This window comes from Pelophylax lessonae (genome assembly GCF_965119305.1).
Source record: "Pelophylax lessonae genome assembly, contig: HAP1_SCAFFOLD_319, whole genome shotgun sequence".
Lineage (NCBI taxonomy): Eukaryota > Metazoa > Chordata > Amphibia > Anura > Ranidae > Pelophylax > Pelophylax lessonae.
The window spans coordinates 5,926-21,611 of record NW_028120025.1 but is presented as its reverse complement, the minus strand read 5'-3'; the positions used below and the strand labels follow the sequence as shown (position 1 = coordinate 21,611).

The 15,686-nt window shown below is 46.9% G+C and overlaps 1 long non-coding RNA gene across 2 annotated transcripts in view; it reads right to left on the bottom strand.

The window, feature by feature from the left end:
• The window catches only part of LOC309543696, a 188,501-nt gene extending 173,208 nt beyond the window's left edge, over window positions 1-15,293 (bottom strand). The window contains exons 1-2 of one of the 2 annotated variants that reach the window (XR_014224805.1): window positions 15,170-15,293; window positions 5,372-5,485 (exon numbers count right to left, since the gene is read on the bottom strand). This is a non-coding gene — a long non-coding RNA (uncharacterized lncRNA). The remainder of the gene's footprint in view (window positions 1-5,371; window positions 5,486-15,169) is intronic. The other variant, XR_014224806.1, reaches the window with a different exon arrangement.
• Between the last annotated feature and the right edge of the window lie 393 nt (window positions 15,294-15,686).

Sequence of the window (15,686 nt, the reverse complement as noted above, 5' to 3'; positions counted from 1 at the left end):
CATTTTTGTAAATATTTTATTATATCTTTTCATGTGACAACACTGAAGAAATGACACTTTGCTACAATGTAAAGTAGTGAGTGTACAGCTTGTATAACGGTGTAAATTTGCTGTCCCCTCAAAATAACTCAACATATAGCCATTAATGTCCAAACCTCTGGCAACAAAAGTGAGTACACCCCTAAGTGAAAATGTCCAAATTGGGCCCAGTTAGCCATTTTCCCTCCCCGGTTTCATGTGATGCGTTAGTGTTAAAAGGTCTTCGGTGTGAATGGGGAGCAGGTTTGTCAAATCTGGTGTTATCGCTCTCCCTCTCTCATACTGGTCACTGGAAGTTCAACATGGCACGTCATGGCAAAGAACCCTCTGAGAATATGAAAAAAAATTGTTGCTCTACATAAAGATGGCCTAGGCAATAAGAAGATTGCCAAGACCCTAAAACTGAGCTGCAGCATGGATGCCAAGACCATACAGCAGTTCAAAAGGACAGGTTCCACTTAGAGCAGGCCTTACCATGGTCGACTAAAGAAGTTGAGTGCACGTGCTGAGCGTAATATCCAGAGGTTTTCTTTGGGAAATAGACGTATGAGTGCTGCCAGCATTGCTGCAGAGGTTGAAGGGGTAGGGGGGTAAGCCTGTCAGTGCTTAGACCATATACGCTGCACACTGCATCAAATTGTTCTGCATGGCTGTCATCCCAGAAGGAAGCCCCTTCTAAAGATGATGCACAAATAAGCACAAAAACAGTTTGCTGAAGACAAGCAGACTAAGGACATGGATTACAGGAACCATGTCCTGTGGTCTGATGAGACCAAGATAAACTTGGTTCAGATTGTGTCAAGCGTGTGTGGCAACAAGGTGAGGAGTACAAAGACAAGTGTGTCTTGCTTACAGTCAAGCATGGTGGTAGGAGTGTCATGGTCTGGGGCTGCATGAGTGCTGCTGGCACTGGGGAGCTACAGTTCATTGAGGGAACCATGAAAGCCAACATGTACTGTGACATACTGAAGCAGAGCATGATCTCCTCCCTTCAAGGACTGGGATGCAGGGCAGTATTCAAACACGATAACTACTCCAAACACACCTCCAAGACGACCACTGCCTTGCTAAAGAAGCTGAGGGTAAAGGTAATGGATTGGCCAACCATGTATCCAGCCCTAAACCCTATTGAGCATCTGTGGGGGCATCCTCAAACAGAAGGCGGAGGAGCGCAAGGTCTCTTACATCCACCAGCTTCTTGATGTCATCATGGAGGAGTGGGTGGAAGAGGCATCCAGTGGCAACCTATGAAGCTCTCGTGAACTCCATGCTCAAGGGGGTTAAGGCAGTGCTGGAAAATAATTGTGGCCACACAAAATTGTGAAACTTTGGGCCCACTTTGGACATTTTCACTTAGGGGTGTACTCACTTTTGTTGCCAGCGGTTTAGACCAACGTTCCCCAATGGGTGTTCTGCTGAACCCTAGGGTTCCTCGAGAACAAAATTGAGGTTTTGCGGCATTTTGCCACATCAAAGATAGCCGCCGCTGCCTGCCATTTCCGGAAGGTCGGAAACAGCAGAGCAGGGCCAGTACAAGGGGGGGCGGAACCTTCACTTCCCTGTTAGCGGAGATACAAACGTGATAGGGATTTGTAGCGACGTCAGCCACCGGCTGGAGCCGAAATTTCAAAGGACCAAGATGAGAGGAGCAGAGGGTTTGCTTGCCGAAGCTGTGACCTGGAGGAGCCGCCGTGCCAAGGAAGAACCAAGCACTGTTAATCCCAGTAAGCTGAATGCCATCATTACCTCTTTGGATTGGGGGGGGGGGGGAGACTGAGGCTGAGGGGAGGTTAATTACCAATGGTATTTGTATTATGCAGAATGAGGGGGTTAATGTATTGCTACTGGTCACTGATGCATTAGTGACCGACCAGTGACAGTTAATTAACCTGTTTGAGCTGCATTAGTGCAACCAGCGTCAGTGTTAATTAAACCCTTTTTGCTGCATTAGTGCAACCAGTGCCACTGTTTATTAGTGCACTGATTTTGTGAGTGCATTTTAATTTGTTTTAATAAAATACTATTGCTAATTTAAGCGGTAAAACAATATGTATAATTTCTATTCCTTTTGTGAGTTATTGGTGGTGAAAATATCTTGCTGTGTTTCCCTCACATCATTTGATATACTGGAGGAGTCAAGAGTTGGTGTCTGGATACCTGAAGCAGCCAATTAAGACCCTTTAAAGGGGAAAGCACACTGTGAGCTATATTGCCAAATAGGTTCATGTGTTAAGGTGAGCGTCGATAGTGAATGGTGCTGGTATTTACAGAAGAGTGCTCACAGCAAGAAATGTAGGCTTCTTTTTAGTAGATAGCAATTGAGTTGGTTTGGAACAATTTGGTGATGGAAATCTCACACTCATACACTTATGGACTTTACATTTTTATATTTAATTATTTTCCTTTTCACATCTCTGAATATTGTACACATTGGATTTATTGTATATATGCATATATAGTGTATTGGTAGAGTAATATTTATTGGTCAAAACATTGGAGTATTTGCACTATTTTTTACACATTTCTTGTAACAGATATTGGTTTCTTGATGATGGAATAATGTTGCACAGTACAATTTAAGATATATTTATGGTTTTATGTGAGGAGTTCAGTGATTTTCAGGAACATTTAATAGATTTGGAGAATGGACACATTTTTATTTGTAGCGGTTTAACACATTTGGTGTTGCACAGAGAATTGTATTTACTAACACTCCTTAATGTGCTGCTTCCTGGGGTGTGTAACGTGTAGCATGTAACATGGCTACCCCAAGAGGCAGTGTGTCTATGTATGGGGGGGTATATCATTTTAACCTAAGCTGGAAAGAAGGAAGTGCTGTATCATACAGAAAAAGATAAGATTTTCCTAAGTTCTATAAGAGCGAGAGGGTAGAACCAGATGAGCATATATTGTTTTAATGGGTTAAGTTCTACTAAATCATTCTACAACCTCTTTAACCACTTTGCCACTGAGTACCGGAGTACTACTGCGGCAAAGTGGCACGATCCCGTCTGACGACGTAGACCTACGTCGCCAGACTCCTCCCCTGTAGGCGGCGCTCGCGAGCCGCCGGAGGCGCGGTCCCGCTGTTTTCATTCACAGCGGGAGTCGGGCCAGGGGAGTCGGGCCAGGGGAGGAGCAGCGGCGATCGCCGCTGCTCTGCCCCGATCGTCGGGGATCTAGTGTGGAGATCCGCCCGCCTGTGTAAACACGAGGGGTCGGATCTCCTCAGTGACAGGGAGTGACAGATCGGAGTGTTCAGCATAGCTGGACATCCGATCTGTCCCTGTCTCACACAGTCACCTCCCCCCCGCCACACGTCAGTAAGCACCAGGCATACATTAACCCCTCCCTCTCCAATAAAAATAACCCCTTCCCTGCCAGTGTCATTTTTACAGTAACAGTGCATATTTATAGCACTGATTACTGCAGTAATGTCACTGGTAACCCCAAAAGTGTCAAAAATGTCAAAGGGTCCGATCTGTCTGCCGCAATGTCGCAGTCCCGCAAAAAAAAAAAAAAAAAAATCGCAGATCGCCGCCATTACTCGTTAAAAAAAAAAACACCAAAAATGACATAAATCTTTCCCTTTGTTAGTCAACGCAATAACTTTTGCACAAACCAATCAAAATATGCTTATTGCGATTTTTTTTACCAAACATGGGTAGCAGAAAAAAAAATGGCCAAAAATTAAAAAAAATATTGGTTTTTACATCTTTTTTGGGGGGAATTTCATTTAAAAAATGTTAAAAATATTGTTATTTTTTCAAAATAAACGCTCTTTGTTTATAGCGCAAAAAGTAAAAATCGCACAGGTGATCAAATACCACCAAAAGAAAGCTCTGTTTGTGGGAAAAAAAAGGACGTAAATTTCGTTTGGGTACGGCATCGCATGACCGCGCAATTGTCAGTTAAAGTCGCACAGCGCCGAATCGCAAAAAGTGGCCCAGACGTAAGACAGCAAAATGCTCTAGTGGTAAAGTGGTTAATGTGTTTGCATATGGCTGCACATGCACAATGGGTTGATTTAGAGGCTGTTCATTTAGCAAATTAAATGGAAGCTTTTTTTTTTCTTGCACATGATTGGGTATTGAAACATCACCTAATTCAGTATGTTCAGTGGACGTTCACTTTGGAAAACCGCACATTTTTGAACTGCAAAAGTGATAAAACCCAACATAGTTTCATAGTTAGTAAGGTTGGAAAAAGACACCAGTCCATCCAGATCAATGTGTGCCTGTGTGTGTGTGTGTGTGTGTGCGCGCATGCGCATTTGTGTCTCTACCACTTCCTATATCCTTGTATAATGTGTTCGATAAAATACCAATCTAAGAGTATTTTTAAATTAGTGACACTTCCCTCTGAAACCACCGATTGTGGAAGCGTCTTCCACATCCTTACCACTCTAACAGTAAAGAACCCCTTACACTGTTTAATGTTAAGCCACTTCTCATCCGACTTTATTGAGTGGTCTTGTGTCTTTTTGAGTGACCTGAGACTGAAAAGATTCCTCCTGATGTTGGAATCATCATTAAGATATTTGTATAATAATATCATATCCCCTCTTAAGCATCTTTTCTTCAGGGAGAATAAAGTTAATGTTTCTCCTAGCTGGGATCCTCCAGCCCCCTTATTCGTTTCATTGCCCTTCCCTTGACTCTGTCCAGTTCCAGAGCATCCTTTCTGTGGACTGTGGACAAGAGCTGGATGGCATACTCAAGATGTGGCCAAACTAGAGTTTTATAAAGTGGTATAATTAACATTTTATCTCTTGAGTAAATACCCTTTTTTTTGCATACTAATATTCTGCTGGCCTTGCTTGCTTCAGCTTGTAATTGCATGCTATTGCTCAGTCTGTCATCAATTAGGACCCCCAGGGTCTTTTTCCATCCTTGATTCTAGCATGTAGCTTGCATTCATATTTTTAGCCCCCAAGTGCATTACTTTACATTTCCCAACATTGAACCTCATTTGCCATGTGTTTGCCCACCCTTCAATTTTATAGAGGTCTTCCTGTAAACGTGTTTTCTTCTGTTGTGAAAGGATTGCCCTGCTTAGCTTTGTATCATCAGCAAATGCTGAGATTGAACAATTTATCCCAACCTCTATATAATCTATGAACAAGTTTAACAGGATTGGTCCCAGACCATTAAGAAGATACACTATTTATCATTACCCTCTGGACACACCCCTGTATCCATTTACATATACACCAACAGACCTCAATTTGTGGGCTAAGCATTTATAGGGTACCGTGTCAAATGCTTTTTACTTTGTTTTTTTTTCTTTTCATATTTCACATGCGGAACAACAATTAATTCCACCAACTTACCAATGCATTCTGCTAACCGAGAACCTCCGATATACTGAGTTGTCCAAGTGTAGGCAGTTTTTTTCCACATTCCTCATATAGCCTGCTCCTTCTCAAAAAAGCGAAGTCATAACCCTTGAGTAAAGTTTTAAAAACTCATACATTAGTACAGTGTAAACGGCAATGTTATGTAATTACTCATAGTACCTACAATTTCTTTTTCAGGAGTCATTTATCTAGGACTAATGAATGGTTATTTCGGATTGCCTGCAATGGTTTGCCACATTGGGTCTGTAAAATCTCTTAACCTGGCCATAGATGATTTTTTTTTTAATTACCCAGCTAGCTGATCAAAAAAAAAAAAAAAGGATTTCCCCATCCACACATTTGAAGGAACCCTCCCTGCTGCACCACTGTATTCTGACAGCAGGGACTCTGCCACTGTCAGAATACATTGATCAGTGCCGCAGCCGATTAGCTGTATGTGCTGACTGATTAAAATAGTTCCAACATTTCCGTTTGAGAGAAGATCCATAATTTGACTTCTCTCTAGCGGGAATGGCCACATTTCTGCTGAACTAATAGAATACCGACCCCTCTATGGCCAGCTTAAGTGTTGCTCTAGATTTTATCTTTGTAAATTACACAAAGACAAAACTTCTCCACTATTTTGGGGTTTATACACTAAATATTAAAAGAAAAAAGATGTTTTTAATGTGTCAAAAATGTATTAGCGAATATTATTGGAGCTCTAGGGAAAAAAAAAAGCCTAACAAACAGTTGAAACACATATATGGAAGCTGGTTTACCTGTCAAATTATTTTTATTTCTCTCTATCTGATCCTGAGATTTATATAGCCCCACCCCACATCACAGCTACAGAAAGTTTGTTAGCTAAATTAAAAATGTAAAGATGGCTCTGACATGCATAAATAAAATGAGAAAAACAGCACCTTACAATAAACAAAATAATAGTGGATGATGCTTACATACAGTATCTCACAAAAGAGTACACCCCTAACATTTTTGTAAATATTTTATCATATCTTTTCATGTGACAACACTGAAGAAATGACGCTTTGCTACAATGTAAAGTAGTGAGTGCACAGCTTGTATAACAGTGTAAATTTGCTGTCCCCTCAAAATAACAACACACAGCCATTGATGTCGAAACCGTTGGCAACAAAAGTGAGTAAATTCCTAAGTGAACATGTCCAAATTGGGACCAAAGTGTCAATATTTTGTTTGGCCACCATTATTTTCCAGCACTGCCTTCACCCTCTTGGGCATAGAGTTCAACAAAGCATCACAGGTCACTACTGGAGTCCTCTTCCACTCCTCCATGACGATATCACTGAAGCTGGTGGATGTTAGAGACCTTGCGCTCCTCCGCCTTCTGTTTGAGGATGCCACACAGATGCTCAATAGGGTTTAGGTCTGGAGACATGCTTGGCCATTCTATCACCTTTACCCTCAGCTTCTTTAGCAAAGCAGGGATTGTCTTGGAGGTGTTTTTGGGGTTGTTATGTTGGAATACTGCCCTGCGGCCCAGTCTCTGAAGGGAGGGGATCATGCTCTGCTTTAGTATGTCACTGTACATGTTGGCATTCATGGTTCCTGCAATGAACTGTAGCTCCCCAGTTCTGGCAGCACTCATGCAGCCCCAGATAATGACACTTACACCACCATGCTTGACTGTAGGCAAGACACACTTGTCTTTGTACTCCTCACCTGGTTGCCACCACACACACTTGACACCATCTGAACCAAATACATTTATTATGGTCTCATCAGACCACAGGACATGGTTCCAGTTATCCATATCCTTACTCTGCTTGCCTTCAGCAAACTCTTTGCGGGCTTTTTTGTGCATTATCTTTAGAAGAGGCTTCCTTCTGAGACGACAGCAATGCTGACCAATTTGATGCAGTGTGCGGCGTATGGTCTGAGCACTGACAGGCTGACACCCCCACCCCCTTAACCTCTTCAGCAATGTTGGCAGCACTCATAAGTCTAATTCCCAAAGACACTCTCTGGATATGACCCTGAGCACATGCATTAAACTTCGTTGATCGACCATGGTGAGGCCTGTTCTGCGTGGAACCTGTCCTGTAAAACCGTTGTATGGTCTTGGCCGCCGTGCTGCAGCTCAGTTTCAGGGTCATTACAATCTTCTTATAGCCTAGGCTATCTTTATGTAGAGAAACAATTCATTTTTTTTGGATCCTCAGAGAGTTCTTTGCCATGAGGTGCCATGTTGAACTTCCTATGCCCAGTATGAGAGAGTTAGAACGATAACATCAAATATAACACACCTGCTCCCCATTCACACCTGAGGCCTTGTAACTCTAACAAGTCACATGACACCGGGGAGGAAAAATGGCTAATTGGGCCCAATTTAGACATTTTCACTTAGTACTCACTTTTGTTGCAAGGGGTTTAGACATTCATGGTTGTGTGTTGAGTTATTTTGAGGGGACAGCAAATTTACACTGTTATAGATGGCTTATCCTGTTATTTTAATCTCAAAACTATCAGCAACACACCATCTAAAATACAGATAGCCACTAGAAGACGAACCTGCATAGGAAATACTGTATCTGTGTTGTAAATACAATCCTGAAAATTGTAACAGAATGACAACAAAATATGTGAACTAAAAGACAGAAAATGATGTCTTGTATAAGAAATATTCAAAAACAGAATTTTTACCTGTAAAATTCCTTTCTCTGAGTCCTCCGACAGTCGCCGCCACTTCATATTCATCACTAATGGGGGTTATTGACCTTTTCTCCGCAGGAGTAGCTAGGCAACAAAACAGTGAATATCAAAGCTTTTAGCATATCCCACCCCTAGGGGGTGGTCCCCTCAGTCAATACCTCCCTGCTTCCTGCATTCCCAACTCAGTTTCAGTAGCATAGCAGTAGAGTACATAAACAAACCCCAAAAGAGGGGCGGGGGCGGCGACTGTCGGAGAACTCAGAGGAAGGAATTTTACAGGTAAGATCTTACAAAATTTCCGTTTTCTCTTACGTCCTCCGACAGTCGCCGCCACTTCATATTCATCACTAATGGGGACGTCCCATAGCAGTGTAGACATTAGGGGTGGGAAAAAAAGCAGCCGCGCCTAAAGCAACGCAGTACCCACATCAGAGAAAGGAACCTTATCAAGGTAAGAGAACCAACTGGGCAACAGGAAAAAAAAACGTGCTCAACAGGAGCAACGACCCAGGAAAACAAGTAACCTAGGGATAAAGACATCCCAACAGCCAAGGACCCAAAAACAAGGGGCCCTAAGGCACTGCCGCACTAAGAACTTTGCGGCCAAAGGAAGCATCCGCCGATGCCTGAACATCCACCTTGTAGAATTTTGAGAAGGTGTGAACGGACGACCAAGTCGCCGCCTTACACACCTGGGCCACAGAGGCCTGATGACGATAGGCCCAAGACGTACTCAGAGACCTGGTAGAGTGCACCTTCACAGGGAAAGGAGGAACCTTCCCCTTCAAAGCATAGGCTTGCACAATGGTCTGTCTGATCCATTTGGCGATGGTCGCAGCTGACGCTGCCATGCCCTTCCAAGGACCCTCTGGAAGGACAAATAGAGAATCCGACTTGCGAAAGGATTTCGTCGATGACTGGTAAACCCTGATCGCCCGAACAACATCCAAGGAATGCAACGCCACCTCCTTTGGATGCTTAGGCTTCGCGCAAAGCGAAGGCAAGACAATGTCCTCATTGAGGTGAAATTTCGAGATCCTCTTCGGAAGAAAAGAAGGGTTAGGTCGTAAGACCACCTTATCCAGGTGAATCACCAAGTAGGGAGAGCTGCAGGACAAGGCCGCCAGCTCCGATACCCTGCGAGCCGAAGTGATTGCCACCAAAAAGGCAACCTTCTTAGACAAGAGAGACAACGAGATCTCCCTGATCTTCTCAAAGGGAGCATGTTGCAATACGGACAGAACAAGTCCCATGGAGGTAAAGGATTCCTCCGAGGAGGAGCCAAGTGACGCACCCCTTGAACAAAGGTGCTAACCAAAGAATTAGACGCCACAGGGCGTTGAAAAAGAACGGCCAGCGCAGAAATCTGACCCTTAATCGTGGCCAACGCCAAACGCTGGTCCACTCCAGTTTGGAGGAAAGCCAACACTCTCGATACCGAGTACGAGCGAGGGGAATACCCCCTGGACTCACACCAGGCAAAATACGCCTTCCAAGTACGGTAGTAAATCTTCCCCGAAGAGGCTTTTCTAGCCTTGATCAAAGTGGGAATGACCGCAGGGGAGAGACCCCTATCCTTCAGGACCTGGCTTTCAACAGCCAGGCCGTTAAAGCCAGCGACTAAAGCAGGATGGAAGATCGGTCCTTGAGACAGGAGATCTTCTCGAAGAGGCAGACGCCACAGAGCGTCGACCGCCAGATTCACGAGGTCTGCGTACCAAGACAGGCGAGGCCAGTCCGGTGCCACCAGAATCACCGTGCGCGGTTCCAAGGCCAACCTGCGAAGGAACCTGGACAGCAGCTGAATCGGTGGGAAGGCATACATCAGACGATACTGACTCCAGGACGTCACTAACGCGTCTGAGGCGTCTGCCCGAGGATCGCGCGTCCTTGCTACGAACCTTTCCACCTTGTTGTTTAGACGAGACATGAACAGGTCCACATCTGGGGACCCCCACTTCGCGCACAGCATCTGAAAGACATCCGGGTGAAGGGACCATTCTCCCTGGTCCAGGGTCTGGCGACTCAGATAATCCGCCTGCCAGTTCTCCACTCCCGGAATGTGAACTGCCGTTATCGCCGGGACGTGCGTCTCGGCCCAAGACAGAATGTCGGCTACTTTCCGAGCCGCTCGGGCACTCCTGGTGCCCCCTTGGTGGTTGATGTAGGCCACCGCTGTGGCATTGTCCGTCTGCACCCGAACCGGACAGCCTTGAAGCCTGTCCGTCCAACGCAGAAGGCAGAGATGTATTGCTCGCAATTCCAGAATGTTGATCGGAAGAGAGGATTCCTCCCCCGACCAAGTTCCCTGGGCGGACAGAACGCCCAGGACACCACCCCAGCCCGACAGGCTGGCATCCGTGGTGATCACCGTCCACGACAAAGGACGAAAAGACCTGCCCCCCGACACCGCCGGGGACTGGAGCCACCACAAAAGACCCCTTCGGGTGAGGCGGCTCAACGAAATCCGCAGATCCAGAGATTGCGGACGCCCGTCCCACTTGGCCAGGACCTCCGCCTGAAGATCCCGTGTATGAAACTGGGCGAAGGGAATCGCCTCGAAAGCCGAGACCATCAATCCCAGACACCTCATACACGTCCGGAGTGACGAGCACTGATTGTTCCTGAGGGACCTGACCTCGTCCTGAAGTGTCCGGAGCTTGTCTTCCGGCAGGAAGACCTTCGCTTGAACAGAGTCCAGTATCATCCCCAGGTAGGGAAGACGAACGGACGGACACAACGTTGACTTTGGGAAATTTATCGTCCAACCGAACTCCTGCAGAGTCTGCATCGTGATGAACAGGTCGTTCACCAGGCCCTGACTGGTCGCAGACCGAATCAAGATATCGTCCAGATACCTCAAGACAGAGATGCCCTGGGCTCTCAGTAAAGCCAGGACCGGCGCAAGCACCTTGGTGAAAACCCGCGGAGCCGAAGCAAGACCGAAGGGTAACGCCACAAATTAGTAGTGATCCTCCGCAATGGCGAATCGAAGGTACCTCTGGTGACCCTCGAAAATTGGAATGTGAAGATACGCATCCTTCAAATCGATGGAGGCCATGAATTCCCCCGGAACCAGGGCAGCCACCACCGAGCGCAGGGATTCCATGCAAAATTTTCGAACCCGCACAAAGTGGTTCAGAGCTTTCAAGTCCAGAATCGGACGTACCTTGCCCTCCTTTCTGGGCACAGTGAACAGATTGGAATAGAACCCCCGAAATCTGTCCCGAAGAGGCACCGGAACCACCACTCCCTGGGCCCGCACCGCCAGGTGCAGATCCCGCAAGCGCTCCGGAGTCAGCTGAAGGTTTGAGGGGAAAAATCTGCCCGCCGGCCGAGAGAGAAACTCGATCTTGTAACCAGATCGAACGATTTCCTGAACCCACCTGTCCCGAATGCGGTCCAGCCAGGGTTGAAGAAAACCGAGCAAACGTCCCCCCGCCCCAGAACTGGGTGAGGGCGTCCCTTCAGGCCGTATTGTTATGGGCAGCGGACCCGGACTGGCCGGACATCTGCTTACCCGTCCACGGCTTCTTCTGGGAACCTTGGCCCTTGAAGGGCTTGCCCTTATAGTGCGACCGAAAGGCACGAAAGGACCCCTAAGAGGGTCTAAACGAGGTATTCTTCTTACCACAAACAAACTTATTCTTGTGAGTTTGGGGCAAGAGAGTGCTCTTACCCCCAGAAATACCCTTTATCAGAGTATCCAAAGATTCGCCAAAAAGGCGAGATCCCGCGTAGGGCAAGTTAGCTAAAGTCTTGCGAGAAGATTGGTCAACAGACCAACATTTCAGCCATATCAGGCGACGGTTCAATACCGCCACACTTGAAAGACGCGCAGCCAAAGGGACCAAATCCAAGTCCGCATCACACAAATACATGACACCCTGATGAATCTGATCCACCATAGCCAAAGTTGTCGGCGGGGCAGAGTCAGCCACCAGGGTGCGCCTGAGCACCTGCGTCCAATCCGCAATAGCCTGGGCTGCCATAATGGAAGCAAAAATAGGCTTCAGCATAGAGCCAGCAACCGTATAAGAATGACGGGCCAGAGACTCCAATCTCCTGTCCGTCGGGTCCCTTTCACACAGACTGACCGTTCAGATCCGCCTGTCCGTTTTTGTGGCAGATTTGAACGGTCCCCCCCATGTATTCCTATGGGGCATCGGATGTCAGAGGAGACATGTCCGCTGACATCCGATCCGTCAAATCTGGATGGATGGAAACCCTATTTTGCATCCGTCCAGAGGATCGGATGAGAACGGACAGACGGTCCGTTCCCATCCGATTCCCCTATAGGGATGTATGGGAAACTGACAGCTGTGTCTCCACGCACAGCACGGAGACACAGCTGTCACCCGCCTGCTCAGCAGGGGATCGGCGGCTCGATCCCCCGCTGAGATAAACGCACGGACGGACTGTTTGAAAGGGGCCTAAAGAAGAATGTATATTAACACATAGTATACATAATAAACACATATTGCTGATTATCCTGAAGCAGAAATTAGTTGCATAATACACACATATTGTAGAGAATACAATATGAGTGTTAGCAAACGTCTGATTTTCACAAGAATCTTTACAGATTTGATCAGTGTTTGCATTATATAGGTAGCAATAGATGGGTGAACTTGTTGCTCATTTTAAAAGGACCAGTCTGCCACATTTTGTGTGATACTTATCTAACACTGTCAGTAAAACATCCTGGGTTTTCATTATTCTTCATAGGGGTGTAAAGAGCTAGATACACAAACAATTTTCTCTGTACAATAATAAGAACCTGTGACTGCTTGCGAGAGCTGGTTTCTGACCACTAAAGTCATGAAATTGTCTCATAGGAAGTGAAGCTCTAAAATTGGAGCAGTATTTGTCTTTTTGTCAACAGACCAACATTTCAGCCATATCAGGCGACGGTTCAATACCGCCACACTTGAAAGACGCGCAGCCAAAAGGGACCAAATCCAAGTCCGCATCACACAAATACATGACACCCTGATGAATCTGATCCACCATAGCCAAAGTTGTCGGCGGGGCAGAGTCAGCCACCAGGGTGCGCCTGAGCACCTGCGTCCAATCCGCAATAGCCTGGGCTGCCATAATGGAAGCAAAAATAGGCTTCAGCATAGAGCCAGCAACCGTATAAGAATGACGGGCCAGAGACTCCAATCTCCTGTCCGTCGGGTCCCGGAACACCGGAGTATCCTCAGCAGGGATCGCAGTGGATTTATTTAAATTCGCCACTGCATGATCCATCTGAGGCGGCACACACCAGCGCTCATCAGTGGCGGGTGTAAATGGATAACGAAGCTTGAACCTACTCGGCACAGCAAAAGGCTTCTTTAAATTGCGCCATTGCTCATCAACCGCGCGCTGAAATTCCGTAGAGCAAGGAAAAACCTGCGATGTTTTGCGTTTCCTTTGCGTCCCATAAGAGGACATCAAAACAGGAGGACATGGTTCATCCTGCAAATGCAGCATTTGCTTGATAGAAGCAACCAACTCATCCATGAGTGCAAGCTCTTCAGACGAGCCAGGGGGAGAATTATCAACCCCTTCCACCTCAGCCTCCCCCTCAGACCCCACAAGGTCTAGAGATGAGTGAGACCCTGAGAAGGGCACTCCAGCCATAGCAGCCCCATCGCCCTCTGAATCAGAGGAAATAGACACTCTGGGCCGTTTTGTGGATCGATCAGCCACCAGCATCTGCACCTGAGCAGCCAAATTTGCCACAATAGCAGCCAGATCCGCCCCCTCGGGGGAAGCAGCAGCCCCTTGGCCCCCCACCAAGGCGGGAGGAAACTTGAAATCCTGAGAATCCATGCCCCAGTAGTATTAGGAAAAAAGGAGTACTGCCCCTTTAAGATCGCGGCGAGCGTAGCCCACCGCACCCACTGAATACACCGACCCCCACAGGGATAAGAACACTGGGCAAGGAATACAGGAAAATGGAAAGGTAAAAACCTGGAGAGATCACACAGGCTGCTGCCACCGATCGCTGTCCCAGAGCAAAAGGAAGTGATGCAATGACTGACCGCCCCTGTAAAGCCTATGTAAGGCTACACAAACATGGCCGCTCGGCTGAGGACTTGATAGGCAAATAGAAAATGGCGCCGACATGTGGCCTGATCGATCGCCGCCAAAATGGCGGCGGTTGGCGCCAAAACGCTGCGCCTTACCACACAGGACCGGCCACCACATTTCTGCCGCAAAAAAATGGCGGGTCGCCGCAGCGATCGCCGCACAGCATGTCCAAACTCAGACTGCTTCATGTATGCACTCAGCAGAGCAGGAGAGCCCCCCCCCCCTCGCAGCCCACACACAGGCAGTAATTCCACACAGGAACTGACAGGGAGCTCAGCAGCCACACAGACATGCAGGGTCCCACAGTCCCAGACTGACACCCAATAGACAGGTCCCCACATAGAGATACACTTACCAGTCCGGATGGCGTGGGGAGCCTGCTCCAGCGACCAAACCGCTGTACTGAGGACAGGGAGTGTCGCAGCCGTGACGCAGTGGAACTGCGGTGCGAAACCGCAATGGCGTCCAGTGAGGTAGCCACCTCACAGATAGCATCCCTGCAGCGAACAGGGATGGGTCGTTCAATGTGCCAGGGAAACCTGTGCTGAACGCTCAATGGCAGGCTGGGAAGCCCCTGGCCCTGAGCCCTGGGATCCAGGGTGGCCAGTCCAAGACCCAGCTCCGCACGATCATCGTCATCAGAAGAAGCTAACTAATGCTGAAAATAAACAGCTAAGTAAAAGAAAGAGAAAAAAACTCCAAATAAAATCAAAAAGAGAAAAGAAGCTGAGACTGAGAGCCCCAGCACAGGAACAGCCAGCCTACTCCTAAGCTAGGCATTAGAAACTGAGTTGGGAATGCAGGAAGCAGGGAGGTATTGACTGAGGGGATCACCCCCTAGGGGTGGGATATGCTAAAAGCTTTGATATTAACTATTTTGTTGCCTAGCTACTCCTGCGGAGCAAAGGTCAATAACCCCCATTAGTGATGAATATGAAGTGGCGGCAACTGTCGGAGGACGTAAGAGAAATAACCATTTTTGACAGCACTAAAGATAATATTAATAAAGTAAAATACCTGATTACACATTGGTTTGCAGTAATAGTTGTCAAAATAAACACACACCAATCCTCCATTGTTTGGTACCCGAGGTACTGAGCAGTTGGTTAATTTCACAATCTGTTTAAAATCTATAAACATCAAGAAAATAAAATTATAGGTAATGTCAAGAAATTTAGATAGATCAAAAAATGAAGTTAAAAACACAGGCAGGATTTTGATGACCCTAATGTCTTCCTGACAAGGAGCATCAACTCACCTAAAAAACAAAAATAGAGGTGCCCCCCACTATTAAACAAATCAATGTGCCAAACACACACTCACTGTACCCTGAAGAAGCCCATGTGGCTTGTGGGCGAAACATGTCGGTGCTACTGCCTGCACACGCATGTGATCCTAAGCATGCCATGGCACTGTTAACATCCAGCTATGCAGCATTACCCCGCTGACCGGAAGGAAGTGACCAGATGGGAATCCAGAGAGCCCCACATGACAGCCCACACACAAACTCCACTTTTCGGTGGGAGCCTGGTGT